The sequence below is a fragment of the Triticum dicoccoides genome, chromosome 6B, assembly GCF_002162155.2.
Source record: "Triticum dicoccoides isolate Atlit2015 ecotype Zavitan chromosome 6B, WEW_v2.0, whole genome shotgun sequence".
Taxonomy (NCBI): Eukaryota; Viridiplantae; Streptophyta; class Magnoliopsida; order Poales; family Poaceae; genus Triticum; species Triticum dicoccoides.
Genome location: NC_041391.1, coordinates 87740409 through 87752686, shown reverse-complemented (window position 1 = coordinate 87752686; position 12278 = coordinate 87740409).

Sequence of the window (12278 nt, the reverse complement as noted above, 5' to 3'; positions counted from 1 at the left end):
GGGGAGGAGAGGAGGGAGGAGGAGGTTCCCGGAGAGGAGGAGGTCGCGGGAGAGGAGGAGGAGGTCGCCGGAGAGGAGAAGAAGGAGAGGAGGAGAAGGAGTGGAGGAGAGGAGAGGAGGAGATGGAGTGGAGGAGAGGAGAGGAGGAGATGGAGTGTAGGAGAGGTGGAGTGGAGGAGGTGCGCCCAGCCATATATACGACATAGTAATGGCGCGCCGTGGGCAGGGGCGCCATTAGTAACTTTTTTTTATTTTTTTGACTTATTTTGAATTTTGAAGGCGGGAAGATACTAATGGCACACCATGGGCCGGTGCGCCATTAGTAATTTTTTTTTGACTTATTTTGAATTTTGAAGGCGGGAAGATACTAATGGCGCACCATGGGTGGGGCACCATTAGTAACTTTTTTTTATTTTTTTGACTTATTTTAAATTTTGAAGGCGGGAAGATACTAATGGCGCACCATGGGCAGGTGCGCCATTAGTGAGTTTGAATTTTTTTGAATTTTTTTGCCTCTCCAGATCTTAAAAGCCCCGTATCTTTTTTCTGTTAGGTTTTTGAGGATTTTGAAAATGTTTAACGGGGTTCCCCCGGTTAAATTCGGATGTAACTTTTCGAGTAGATGATTTTTCATATAAAAAACTTTTTCATCTGAGTTAGTATGCAAAAGTTATGCCCATTTTTACAAATTCTCGAGAGATTTTGCAAATGAAGTCGAAATTCATATTTGCAAATTTTCCCAACAACTAGACCACATATCACATGGGAAACTTATTTTCTTTTATTTTTTTTGATATTTTCATCATTTTCTTTTATTTTTTTAAAAACTGAAAAGGCGATCCACTGGGGGTGCATTCGGTGGAAGTGGTGGCCAAGTTACTAATGGCGCACCATGGCATGGTGCGCCATTACTAGTTCAACTAGTAATGGCGCACCACTCCCACAGTGCGCCATTAGTAGTTTTGACAAAAAAATTAAAAAAAATTTACTAATGGCGCACCCGCGATGTGGTACGCCATTAGTATTTGGACACTAATGGCGTACCAACACATGGTGCGCCATTAGTATATAGTAATGGCGCACCACATGTCTGGTGCGCCATTAGTGTCAATTCCATCTATAGCCCTTTTCCTAGTAGTGACGTATATGATGCCTGGCTAAAGAAGACGACATTGCATAATTCCCATATACTCTCTCTGTTCCTAAATATTTTTCATTTTAGAGATTTCAAATGGACTACCACATACGGATGTATATAGACATATTTTAGAGTGTAGATTCACTCATTTTGTTATGTATGTAGTCACTTGTTGAAATCTCTAAAAAGACAAATATTTAGGAATGGTGGGAGTATGATATAGAAACCAAACAGGTGGCATTCACACAAAGCAAATCTAAACTAAGCTGATGACATATAAGATGTATAATGTAAGCAATGCAAGTCGCCATATGCATGATATGACCAACATCAACATGCTAGGTTAGAGCAAACACCTCAGGTGGTAAACAGGCATGGTTGGCTCCTTCTGAATCTCCATCTGAATAGTTATCTTCCTCTGGAATACAATCTGGAAATGTAGGAGGGGGGGCCACTTCACCAACCATGGAGCGGCGTCTGCATGACATTATATTCCCACGCAACGGTCTTCTCTTTTTCTCTACATGTTCAGTACGATTGTGTACAATATCTGACATGCATAATAAAAAAATAGTTAGATTTTGTAAGGCCTAAGGGGTGCATGCAAAAATCAAGACTGATGGTAGAAAACGAGTGGACGGATCCAAAACTAATGATAGCAGGTAGATTATAGCTTCAGTTTAAAAAAATAGACAATGGATCATCTATTGTTTGTTGCCCACCCAACATGAACCACATAGAAGACCCCAGATGAACAAGATAGTAGACAGATACTATTCATTGATGGCTCGATATGAGATCCATGGGCAATTCAAAACTCAAGATTGAACAATAAAGTAGCAGGTAATAATAATCGATGTATAATGTAAGCAAACCCGAAAGATTGCGACCTCTCTTCCAGAACTGTGTAGTCCTAAAGTTCATCTGCTCAGTCGATGATGGTAATGCAGTTGGCATGGCTGCCGGCAACGGGGAAGATGATCTGAGGCGGCGAAAGAAAGTCTATAGGGGGGATCTCTGCTGAAGTGAACGCTTCTGTTGATGGTGCGCCTTAGGTGGGGTGGATGACGGCACGGCAGGAGCAGGACATAACACACAGAGTTTTCTTTGACGCCTATCTGAAAATGAAGTAAATCTGTAAGGGCTCCTTAGAATTGGAGGATTCTATAAACGCAGGGACAGGAAAAACACAGGAATAGGATAGGAATGCTCGTGCAAAACAGAGCATTTGGAAAGATAAGATTTCAGTCAACCTGGGTGCTTGGCTCACATGAATTGGAAGAACACAGGAATGGAGAAACAAAGTGATGCGACGAGTGTACAACCTCTTTGGCATAGCCTTGTGGACCACAACATCATTGGATTGGACGTGGAGGATGGTGATGATGCTGGTGTGACTGTCAGAGGTGGGGAAGAAGATCTGAGGCCTCTGGAAACATCGCCGAGGGTACTGCTCTGCTGTGATGGACGGTTCCGTCGTTGGAGCAGCTCCGCTAAGGTGTACGATGACGAGGCTGAAGCATGACAAGACAGACAACGTTAATCTGAAGTGGGACCCTAATATCATCTGCAATAGATGATCTAAAATACATCACCAAAAACTGCTAGATGTAAAACGCATCAGCCGGGCCACGACCACTCCGACAGATGCTGTAAGTACTGTTCACTCTGAACTTAACTGAAGAAAATGAACTTTACAGTCAAAACTGAATTTTACTGTCAAAACTGATTGAACTAGTAATAGAGCATTGCAATAGATGTTTAGAGAAGCAGTGATCTAAATCAACAGATGCTCGAGCAGGGAACGCACTAGCAGAGAGCAAGTCGTGTAGTAGCACCGCGAGCGAGTGCTAAAGCAGCAACTCCTGTAGCTTCCGAAGGTCGTGCAGTAGCAGCAGCAGCAGTGCAAGCGAGAGCAAGAGCAGAGCAGCAGCACAAACGAAAGCAGGAGCAGTGCAGCAGCGCGACCGACAGCAAGAACAGAGCCGCGCGTGAGCAAGAGCCAGAGCAGCTGCAGCTAGTGCCATTGTAGAAGTCGCCACCGAGGAAGCAACGACATTGGGGAGAGACGCTGTGGATGATGTGGCCGGCGACGGCACCGTCGATGGAGACACACCATGTCTTCTCGGTATCGAGCACCGGCAGCCCTGTGAGATAGAATAAAAGATAAAATGCAGCGGTGAGTGCAGAACCTCCTTGGTGGCACCGAGTTGGCCTGGGCTTCATCGGAGGAATTGGTGAGGGTGATGTGGTTCCGGTGGGGCAGGTCAAGATGGTGCTGTTGGAAATATGCCCTAGAGGAAATAATAAAAGTGTTATTATTATATTTCTTTGTTCATGATAATAGTCTTTTATTCATGATATAACTGTATTATCCGGAAATCGTAATACACGTGTGAATACATAGACCACAATATGTCCCTAGTTGACTAGCTCGTTGTGATCAACAGATAGTCATGGTTTCCTGGCTATGGACATTGGATGTCGTTGATAACGGGATCACATCATTAGGAGAATGATGTGATGGACAAGACCCAATCCTAAGCATAGCACAATGGTCGGTTAGTTCGTTTGCTAGAGCTTTTCCAATGTCAAGTATCTCTTCCTTCGACCATGAGATCGTGTAACTCCCGGATACCGTAGGAGTGCTTTGGGTGTATCAAACGTCACAACGTAACTGGGTGATTATAAAGGTGCACTACAGGTATCTCCAAAAGTGTCTGTTGGGTTGACACGGATCGAGACTGGGATTTGTCACTCCGTATGACGGAGAGGTATCTCTGGGCCCACTCGGTAATGCATCATCATAATGAGCTCAAAGTGACCAAGTGGTTGATCATGGGATCATGCATTACGGTACGGGTAAAGTGACTTGCCGGTAACGAGACTGAAGAAGGTATTGGGATACCGACGATCGGGTCTCGGGCAAGTAACGTACCGATTGACAAAGGGAATTGTATATGGGGTTTGATCGAATCCTCGACATCGTGGTTCATCCGATGACATCATCGAGGAGCATGTGGGAGCCAACATGGGTATCCAGATCCCGCTGTTGGTTATTGACTGGAGAGTCTCGGTCATGTCTGCATGTCTCCCGAACCCGTAGGGTCTACACACTTAAGGTTCGGTGACGCTAGGGTTATTAGGAAGACTTGTATGTGATTGCCAAAAGTTGCTCGGAGTCCCGGATGAGATCCTGGACGTCACGAGGAGTTCCGGAATGGTCCGGAGGTGAAGTTTTGTCTATGGGAAGTTGTCATACGGACACCGGAAGAATTCGGGGTTCTATCGGTATTGTACCGGGGCCACCGGAGGGGTTCCGGGGGTCCACCGAGAGGGGCCACCCCTCCCGGAGGGCCACATGGGCCGCAAGGTGCAGGGAGTCAGCCCATGGAGGGCTGGGCGCGCCCCCCACCTTGGGCCCATGCGCCTAGGGTTGGGTGGGAAACCCTAAAGGGGGCGCCCCCCCTTGCTTGGGGGGCAAGCCTCCCCTCCCTGGCCGCCGCCCCCCCTCTAGATCCCATCTAGAGGGGTCGGCCCCCCTTGCCCCTTCCCCTATAAATAGAGGGGTGGGGGGAGGGCTGCTAAAACACAACTCAAGGCGCAGCCCCTCCCCTCCCCAACACCTCTCCTCCTCCGTACGTGCTTGGCGAAGCCCCGTCGGAGTACTGCTGCACCAACTACACCACGCCGTCGTGCTGCCGTTGGAGCTGCCTTCCTTGACCTCTCCTTCCTCCTTGCTGGATCAAGACGGAGGAGACGTCGTCCGTCCCATACGTGTGTTGAACGCGGAGGTGCTGTCCGTTCAGCACTTGGTCATCGGTGATCCGAATCACAACGAGTACGACTCCACCATCACCATCCCCTTGAACGCTTCCGCACTTGATCTACAATTGGTATGTAGATGCAAAATCACTCCCTTGAGTCGGTGCTTAGATGAACTCATAGATGGATCTTGGTGAAACCGTAGGAAAAATTTTAATTTTCTGCAACATTCCCAAACAGGTGCTGTGGGGATTGAGGTGGCGTGATAGAGGAGGCAAACATCGGGGCAGCTCCTTGGAGGTGGAGGACGGGGCGGCTGATCCGGCGGGATGACGAGATCGACAACGGATCCTCATCTGGTGCGGTGGATGAGGGACGGCGAGCTGTTGCGGTGGACGCGTAGTCGGGGAAGAGTCTTCGGCTGGGCGGTGGTCGGGAGGCCGACGGAGGAGCGTGGGGTTTCGCGGGTTTTGGGGGCCTCGGTGTACGGGGGGGGGCGAAGTGGGAGGGGGGAGCCAAGCTTAGGGACGCGCTTGTCTGAAATGTAGGCTAAGTTACAAGCGTACCCCCACCGGTTTTGAGACCGCGACATGGAGCTTCATTTCCGGCTGAGGGGTAGAAGGGGAATTTCGCATGTCTAGGCTGCGGGAGCGATTTCGGATAAGGAGGGAGTTCTCGCGCGCGTTCAAATTTCAGGATAACAAGGTGCGGCACGGGTTGAAGAGGCGGGAGTTTCAAAGTAGGTGAGACAAAATATACTCGAGCTTCAAAATTTCAGGATAACAAGGTGCGGATTCGGCAGAACAAACTTAACATGTAAAAAACAATTCATACAAGGCACAAGAGAGTCATGTCCCCATTTACTATATTGCTATAGATGCCATTGAAAAAACCACAAGAAAAATGTAAAAAGATCGGGAGAACAAGATTACCCTGCACAGTACCAAATCGATTCGCACTTCCCTCAACAACAACAAAAAACAAATCAATTCCCACCAAAGAAAGAGTAATGTCCCTTTTTATATGATTACAGATGCCATGATCTCGAATTTCAATTTTTGAATCCATGTTATGTTGAATTCGGATATATTGTTAGGTGACCTTGCGGTTTATAATTGATGTAGTCGTACATTTTGATCTTCCATCATATATGAACATTTTACTCCACCATGTGAACATATATATTGTCGTCTACCATATGGACTAAATTTGAATCAATTTTCCTTATTTGAATACGATTGTTGTCAGGTTATACAATAATTTAAATATTATCTTGATAACGAAAAACATGCATATGGCAGTAATCATATTTCACTATGAACTACATGTACCATACGCTCTCCAATTGAAATATTTGTATCCATTTTATGTTGAATTCAAATCATAGTACATTATTGGTCTAGGTAGCGAGATGTTCGGGATAATCTAAACCCTGTTTTGATATGTATAATTTTTGGCTGAATTGGGACAAGTTTTGGTATAAGCTTCTTGCAAAACTGGAGATTCTCTCAACAAGCCTCGTGGTTCCGTGAGGGAACGTGTCACCTTTATGTGCAAAACTATATACGCTGCCTCCCCCCTGATTTTATTTACAGAGGCACCATAGAACTATATGAGTGCCCTGTTAAATTTTGGAATTATTTTGGGTTCATTTGGCCTTTTTATACATTAATTGAGTTTCTGGACTTTTAATATGCATAATCTAAATATGAATTGCATGCACATGCTCCGGTGCACCATAGTGGGTTGAAAAATCACATGTGTGTCCTTGGCTGAATTTCTAGGCCCCATGGAAGAAATGAGAATGAAGTTCAAACATCTAGGCATCATGACTCGGCCGAGAACATCGAGAAACTTAGATTTTAAATTCATGTAAATCCAAAACTTGCCTGGAAATCATGAAACTTGGCATGGTGTCATGTCATGGCACTAACATGTTGTGGTAAAAAATTGGGCCGATTTGGAAGCTCGTGGTTCTAAGAGGAACGTGCCACCTTTGAGTGTGAAACGATATACGCTGCCCCCTCCCGCCCCTTGAGTTTCTTAACAAAGGCAACATAGAACTACATTACTTCCCTGTTAAATTTTGGAATTATTCTAGGTTCGTTTGTCATTTTTTATACATTAATTGAGTTTCTGGTCATTTAATGTGCATAAGTCAAATTTGAACTACAAGCACATGCTCTCGTGCACCAAAGTTGGTTAAAAATCACATTTGTGTCCTTGGGTGAATTTCTAGGTCCCATGCAAGAAATGAGAATAAAATTAAAACATCTGGGCATCGTGGCTCAGCCGAGAACATTGAGAAACTTGGTTTTCAAATTCTTGTAAATCCAAAACACGTCTGAAAATCATGAAACTTGGCATGGATGTCATGTCATGGTACTACCATGCTGTGGTAAAAAATTGGCTGAATGGGAACAGATTTTGGTATAAGCTTCTTGCAAACCGAAGTTTCTCTCAAGAAGGCTCGTGGTTCTGAGAGGGAACGTGCCACCTTTGAGTGCGAAACGATATACGCTGTCCCCCTTGAGTTTATTTACAAAGGCAACATAGAACTACATGAGTTCCCTGTTAAATTTTTTAATTATTCCGGCTTCGTTTGGCCTTATTTACACATATATTGAGTTTTTGGTCATTTAATGTGCATAATTCAAATTTGAACTACAAGCACATGCTCCCGTGCACCAAAGTTGGTTGAAAAATCACATTTGTGTCCTCGAGTGAATTTCTAGGTCCCATGCAAAAAGTGAGAATAAAATTCAAACATCTGGGCATCGTGGCTCGGTCGAGAACATTGAGAAACTTGGTTTTAAAATCATGATACTTGGCATGGTGTCATGTCATGGTAGTACCATGCCGTGGTAAAAAAAATTGGCCGAATAGGAACAAATTTTGGTATAAGCTTCTTGCAAATCGGAGCTTCTCTCAAGAAGACTCGTGGTTCTCGGAGGGAACGTGTCACCTTTGTGTGCATAATTCAAATTTGAAATACACGCACATGTTCCAGTGCACCAAAGTTGGTTGAAAAATCACATGTGTGTCCTCAGGTAAATTTCTAGGTTCCATGCAAGAAAGGGGAATGAAATTCAAAATTCTGGGCGTCGTGGCTGGGTTGGAAACATTGAGAAACTTAGTTTTTTAATTCCTGTAAATCCAAAACACGCATGAAAATAATGAAACTTGGCTTGGCGCCATGACATGGCACCAACATGTTGTGGTAATTTTGCAGTCCTATTGGCGAAGGCGCACACATTAACAATCAACAAAGTCATTTTGGAACAAGTATTGTCACGTTACAATCGGAAACACAAGTATTATTGAAACCGTGGGTGTTCTACTTACTAGTACCATTTACGTGCCGCCACGCGTCCCCATTTTTTATTAGCTAGGAGGCGCCGTGCAGGGTAGCTATTTGAGTACGAGAGGCGTGCGATCAGACCCCCTGCGCGTGCTTATCGGGAGGAGAGCCCTTTGACCTCCATCTGCCGTGCACCTCTCTCCCAAGGTCTCCATTAATGGCGCACAAGCCTCTGTTTAATGGCGTGGCTATGTCTCACTCGACTGAGATTTAAGAGAGAAAAAAGAAAATCTGAAAGCACGGGTCTTGATGTAAGATCTGACGGACCTATATAGCATCTACTACGACTTATAGCAAGACTAATGAATATACAAGGACGATTAATTATTATTATTTAATCAAAGAAGGGCTTGCCCCTTCCGTTTTTCATTACTGAAAACCACCACAATTCACAAGAAGTTTAGCACAACTCCAGCCTAACACGAAGGACTAAAAGCTACCAGATTCAAATCGCAACATCCCAATAGGCCAACAAAGGCCAAACATCCGTGCTAGAACCCAACATTTCACAACCGGTGACACAATCCACATCCTAAACCGATTATTACATCAAAAGAAACCAGGAAACTGAAGGAAGCCCAGGAGCAACTAGAAGAACAACAACGCCAAGGCCGCCACAGCAAGAGTGTTCTTCATTCCAGCCTCGCCGATTATTACATTAGAAAGATAATTAAAAAGCCACATGAAGCTATGCCCGAAATACACAAGCGCAAAAGAAGAAGGAACACAAGGATCTGGCTCGCTGATCTCTACTTTCTTGATGCGTTGCTGCAGGCCGCGGGAACTAGTCTCCGCAGCGAGCGGCGATGAGCTCTTTCATGTCCTCAAGACGCTGCTTGAGAACATCCACGGATTCCTCCACCAGCCTTTGGCACTCGTTGCGGAGCATGTCATTCTCGTCCATAACTTTCTTGACGATGACACCGATCCTCTTCAACTAGGCACTGGTCTCCTCCTGCTGGTCTGCACTTCGGACGATCTTCTCCCTCAGCAGGTTGCGTTCGGCCCGGAGCCTCTCATTGCCCTCCCTTAGTTGCTGGATGATGCCGGTAGCCTGTTCAAATGAGGCTTTCATGTCGTCCTGCAACCTCGCCCAACCGGAGATCTGATCCATCTAGCTATGGACGATCGCATGCATGCTCCTGTAACAGTCGTTGCCTGCCCGCGAGAAATTTTCCCAGGCCGCCGTGGGACATCTCTGCTGCATTCGCGGGGTGGCGGGACATCTCTGCTGCATTCGCGGCACGGGAGGACATCTCTGCTGCTTCTGCGGCGCGGCCAGACCAGTCTGCTGCATCGATGGCGTGGCGGGACCTCTCTGCTGCTTCAGCGGCGCGGCGGGACCTCTATGATGCTACTTCCGCGCGGCGGGACCTCTATACTAGCAAGGCAGGACATCTCTTGTGCTTCCACCTCCATGCTGGCCTCTCCCTGGTGGCAGTCTCTCGACCTAGAACTCACGCTAGCCATGGCAAACGCAAGGGAAGGATGCTGAATGACTTGTTTGTTTTTGTGGATGAGGAGTTGAGGAGGAATGTGCAGTCATCTTGGCATACTAGTATTTATAACCGAGTACTAATACGCTCCTAAGTGGGAAACCGTTTAGGTTGTGATCGGTGTGAACAGGTTTGCAATTCAATATAGCGTGGTACTAATACGCTCCTAAGTGGGAAACCGTTTAGGTTGTGATTGGTGTGAACAGGTTTGTAATTCAATATAGTGTGGTACTAATACGCTCCTAAGTGGGAAACCGTTTAGGTTGTGATCAGTGTGAACAGGTTTGCAATTCAATATAGCATGGAGTAATTTGGAATGTGACGAGACGCAAGCTCAAAATTTATTGACGGTTCTAGTTTCGAAGTGCGGCACTATTCCCGGAGGGAGTAGTTCTTTTTCTACTCCCTCCTTTCCGGTTTTATAGGGCTTATCTCAAAATTTTAGTTTTCCCATTTTATAAGGCTCAATTTGGTTGTTCCCCAACACATGTTCAGATTCCAAGGTGCATTAAATCATTGCATGCAAGTATTAAGAGAAAATTAACCAATGCATGTACTTTATGCATGCATGCATTTCAATTAATGCATTGATAAACATAATTTTTTGAGAAAAATAGGAGCATTAATTAGGTGATTCTGCAAACTACAAAAAATATTCCACCACTCACCATCTTGGTTGGTGAGATTTGTGAATTAAGCCCTATAAACTGGAAAGGAGGGAGTATTGTTGTGTACGTGCAATAACTCACACCATCGTATACATATCTTACGGTTAATGGGGCGTTCAACAGGAATAGCCGCGTGGCGAGCTCTAGGCTAGTCTTTTTTTCAAACACATTAAACCTATCTCTCGGGACTTCTCGCACGCACCATCGTGCCACCCACAAAAACTTGTACTCTGAGTTTAGTATGTTATACAGGAAGAGAAGAGGTGCATGCACGCACTCGTCCTCTCACACACGCGTCTGTTTTTTCTCGCAAAGGAGGATGATGACCCCCGGCCTCTGCATCTGGGAGTCACACACGCATCTGTAGCTACGAATTGTAGTGTTCTCAACCATCCGATTGGCTCTATCATGGATGTACCTATATACTAAAACATGTCTAGATACATCTATATTTTGACAAATGGAAGGCACGTATTGTGAACGGAGGGAGTGCTTGTCATCAAAATGGATAAAAAGGGACGTATCTAGAACTAAAATTCGTCTACATACATCTCCTTTTATCCATTTTGATGACAAGTAGTACTTCTTACCCAAAGGAACTTTATATCCAACAGACACAAAATATCCGTTCGACTATTGGAAATTACTGATCTGATGTCGAAGTAATTGCTGCATCGCCACCAAAACCCACCATTTCTTAAGCTAAAGTAGACCAAGGTAATCCCTATATTAGCATATTACTAAGATAAATATAAGTCACTATAGAAACATTTAGGACGTGAGCTTGTGAATCTAAATGTGGAGGGGCACCAGCTTAGCCCCAACCAACAGCTTGGGTGGAACTGTCAAGAAGGTCAGCTCCTGCACGTCGACGTCATCGGGATCCTTGCTGCTTGTCACCTCCATTTCCACCTTGACGGTGTCGATTGTGCCTTTGGGCTCCCCCGATGGGCCGTTCGCCCACAGCTTGGCCACATAGTGCGGCAGTGGGGACGCCCCCGCTCTGATGCAGATGACCGACACGGCGATAAGCGCGCCGATGTCGAGCATGCCACCGACCAAGAAAAACGCACGGTCGTCCTCCTTCGTGAATAGCAAGAGCCGTGGCTCCGACAGTGGCACTTGCAGCTGGAGCACCTTGCCGTACTGGATCCTCTGCACGAGCATGGGATACGCGGTGCTGATGTGGTGGTAGAGCGCCAGCAGCGGGCCTTCGTAGCCGCAGACGGGCACGGGGCATTTGCAGAGCGCGAGCGGACACACACTCTGGTGATCGGAGAGCTTGTGATAAGTGATGTAGAGCCCACAGCCTTCGTGCGGGCACTCCACCCTTAGCGAAGAAAGGACGGAGTCCACCGCCGTGTTCCGCAAGTCGAAGCCACCGCCGCGCTCGCACTTCTGGCACTGCCGCTGGTTAATACGTCCATTTTGCATCATGCTTTTATATCAATATTTATTGCATTATGGGCTGTTATTACACATTATATCTCAATACTTATGGCTATTCTCTCTTATTTTACAAGGTTTACCATGAAGAGGGGGAATGACGGAAGCTGGAATTCTGGCTGTAAAAGGAGCAAACGTTGGAAACCTATCCTGCACAGGTCCAAAAGTCCTGAAACTCCACGAAAGAATTTTTTGGAATTAATAAGAATTTCTGAGTGAAAGAAATAGGACAGGGGCCCACACCCTGTCCAGGAGACAGGGGGCGCCCCCCCCTATAGGGCGCACCCCCTATCTCCTGGGCCCCTAGTGGGCCTCCGGCGTCCATCTTCTCCTATATCATCACTTTTACCCTAGAAAAAATCATGGGCAAGCTTACGGGACGAAACTCCGCCGCCACGAGGTGG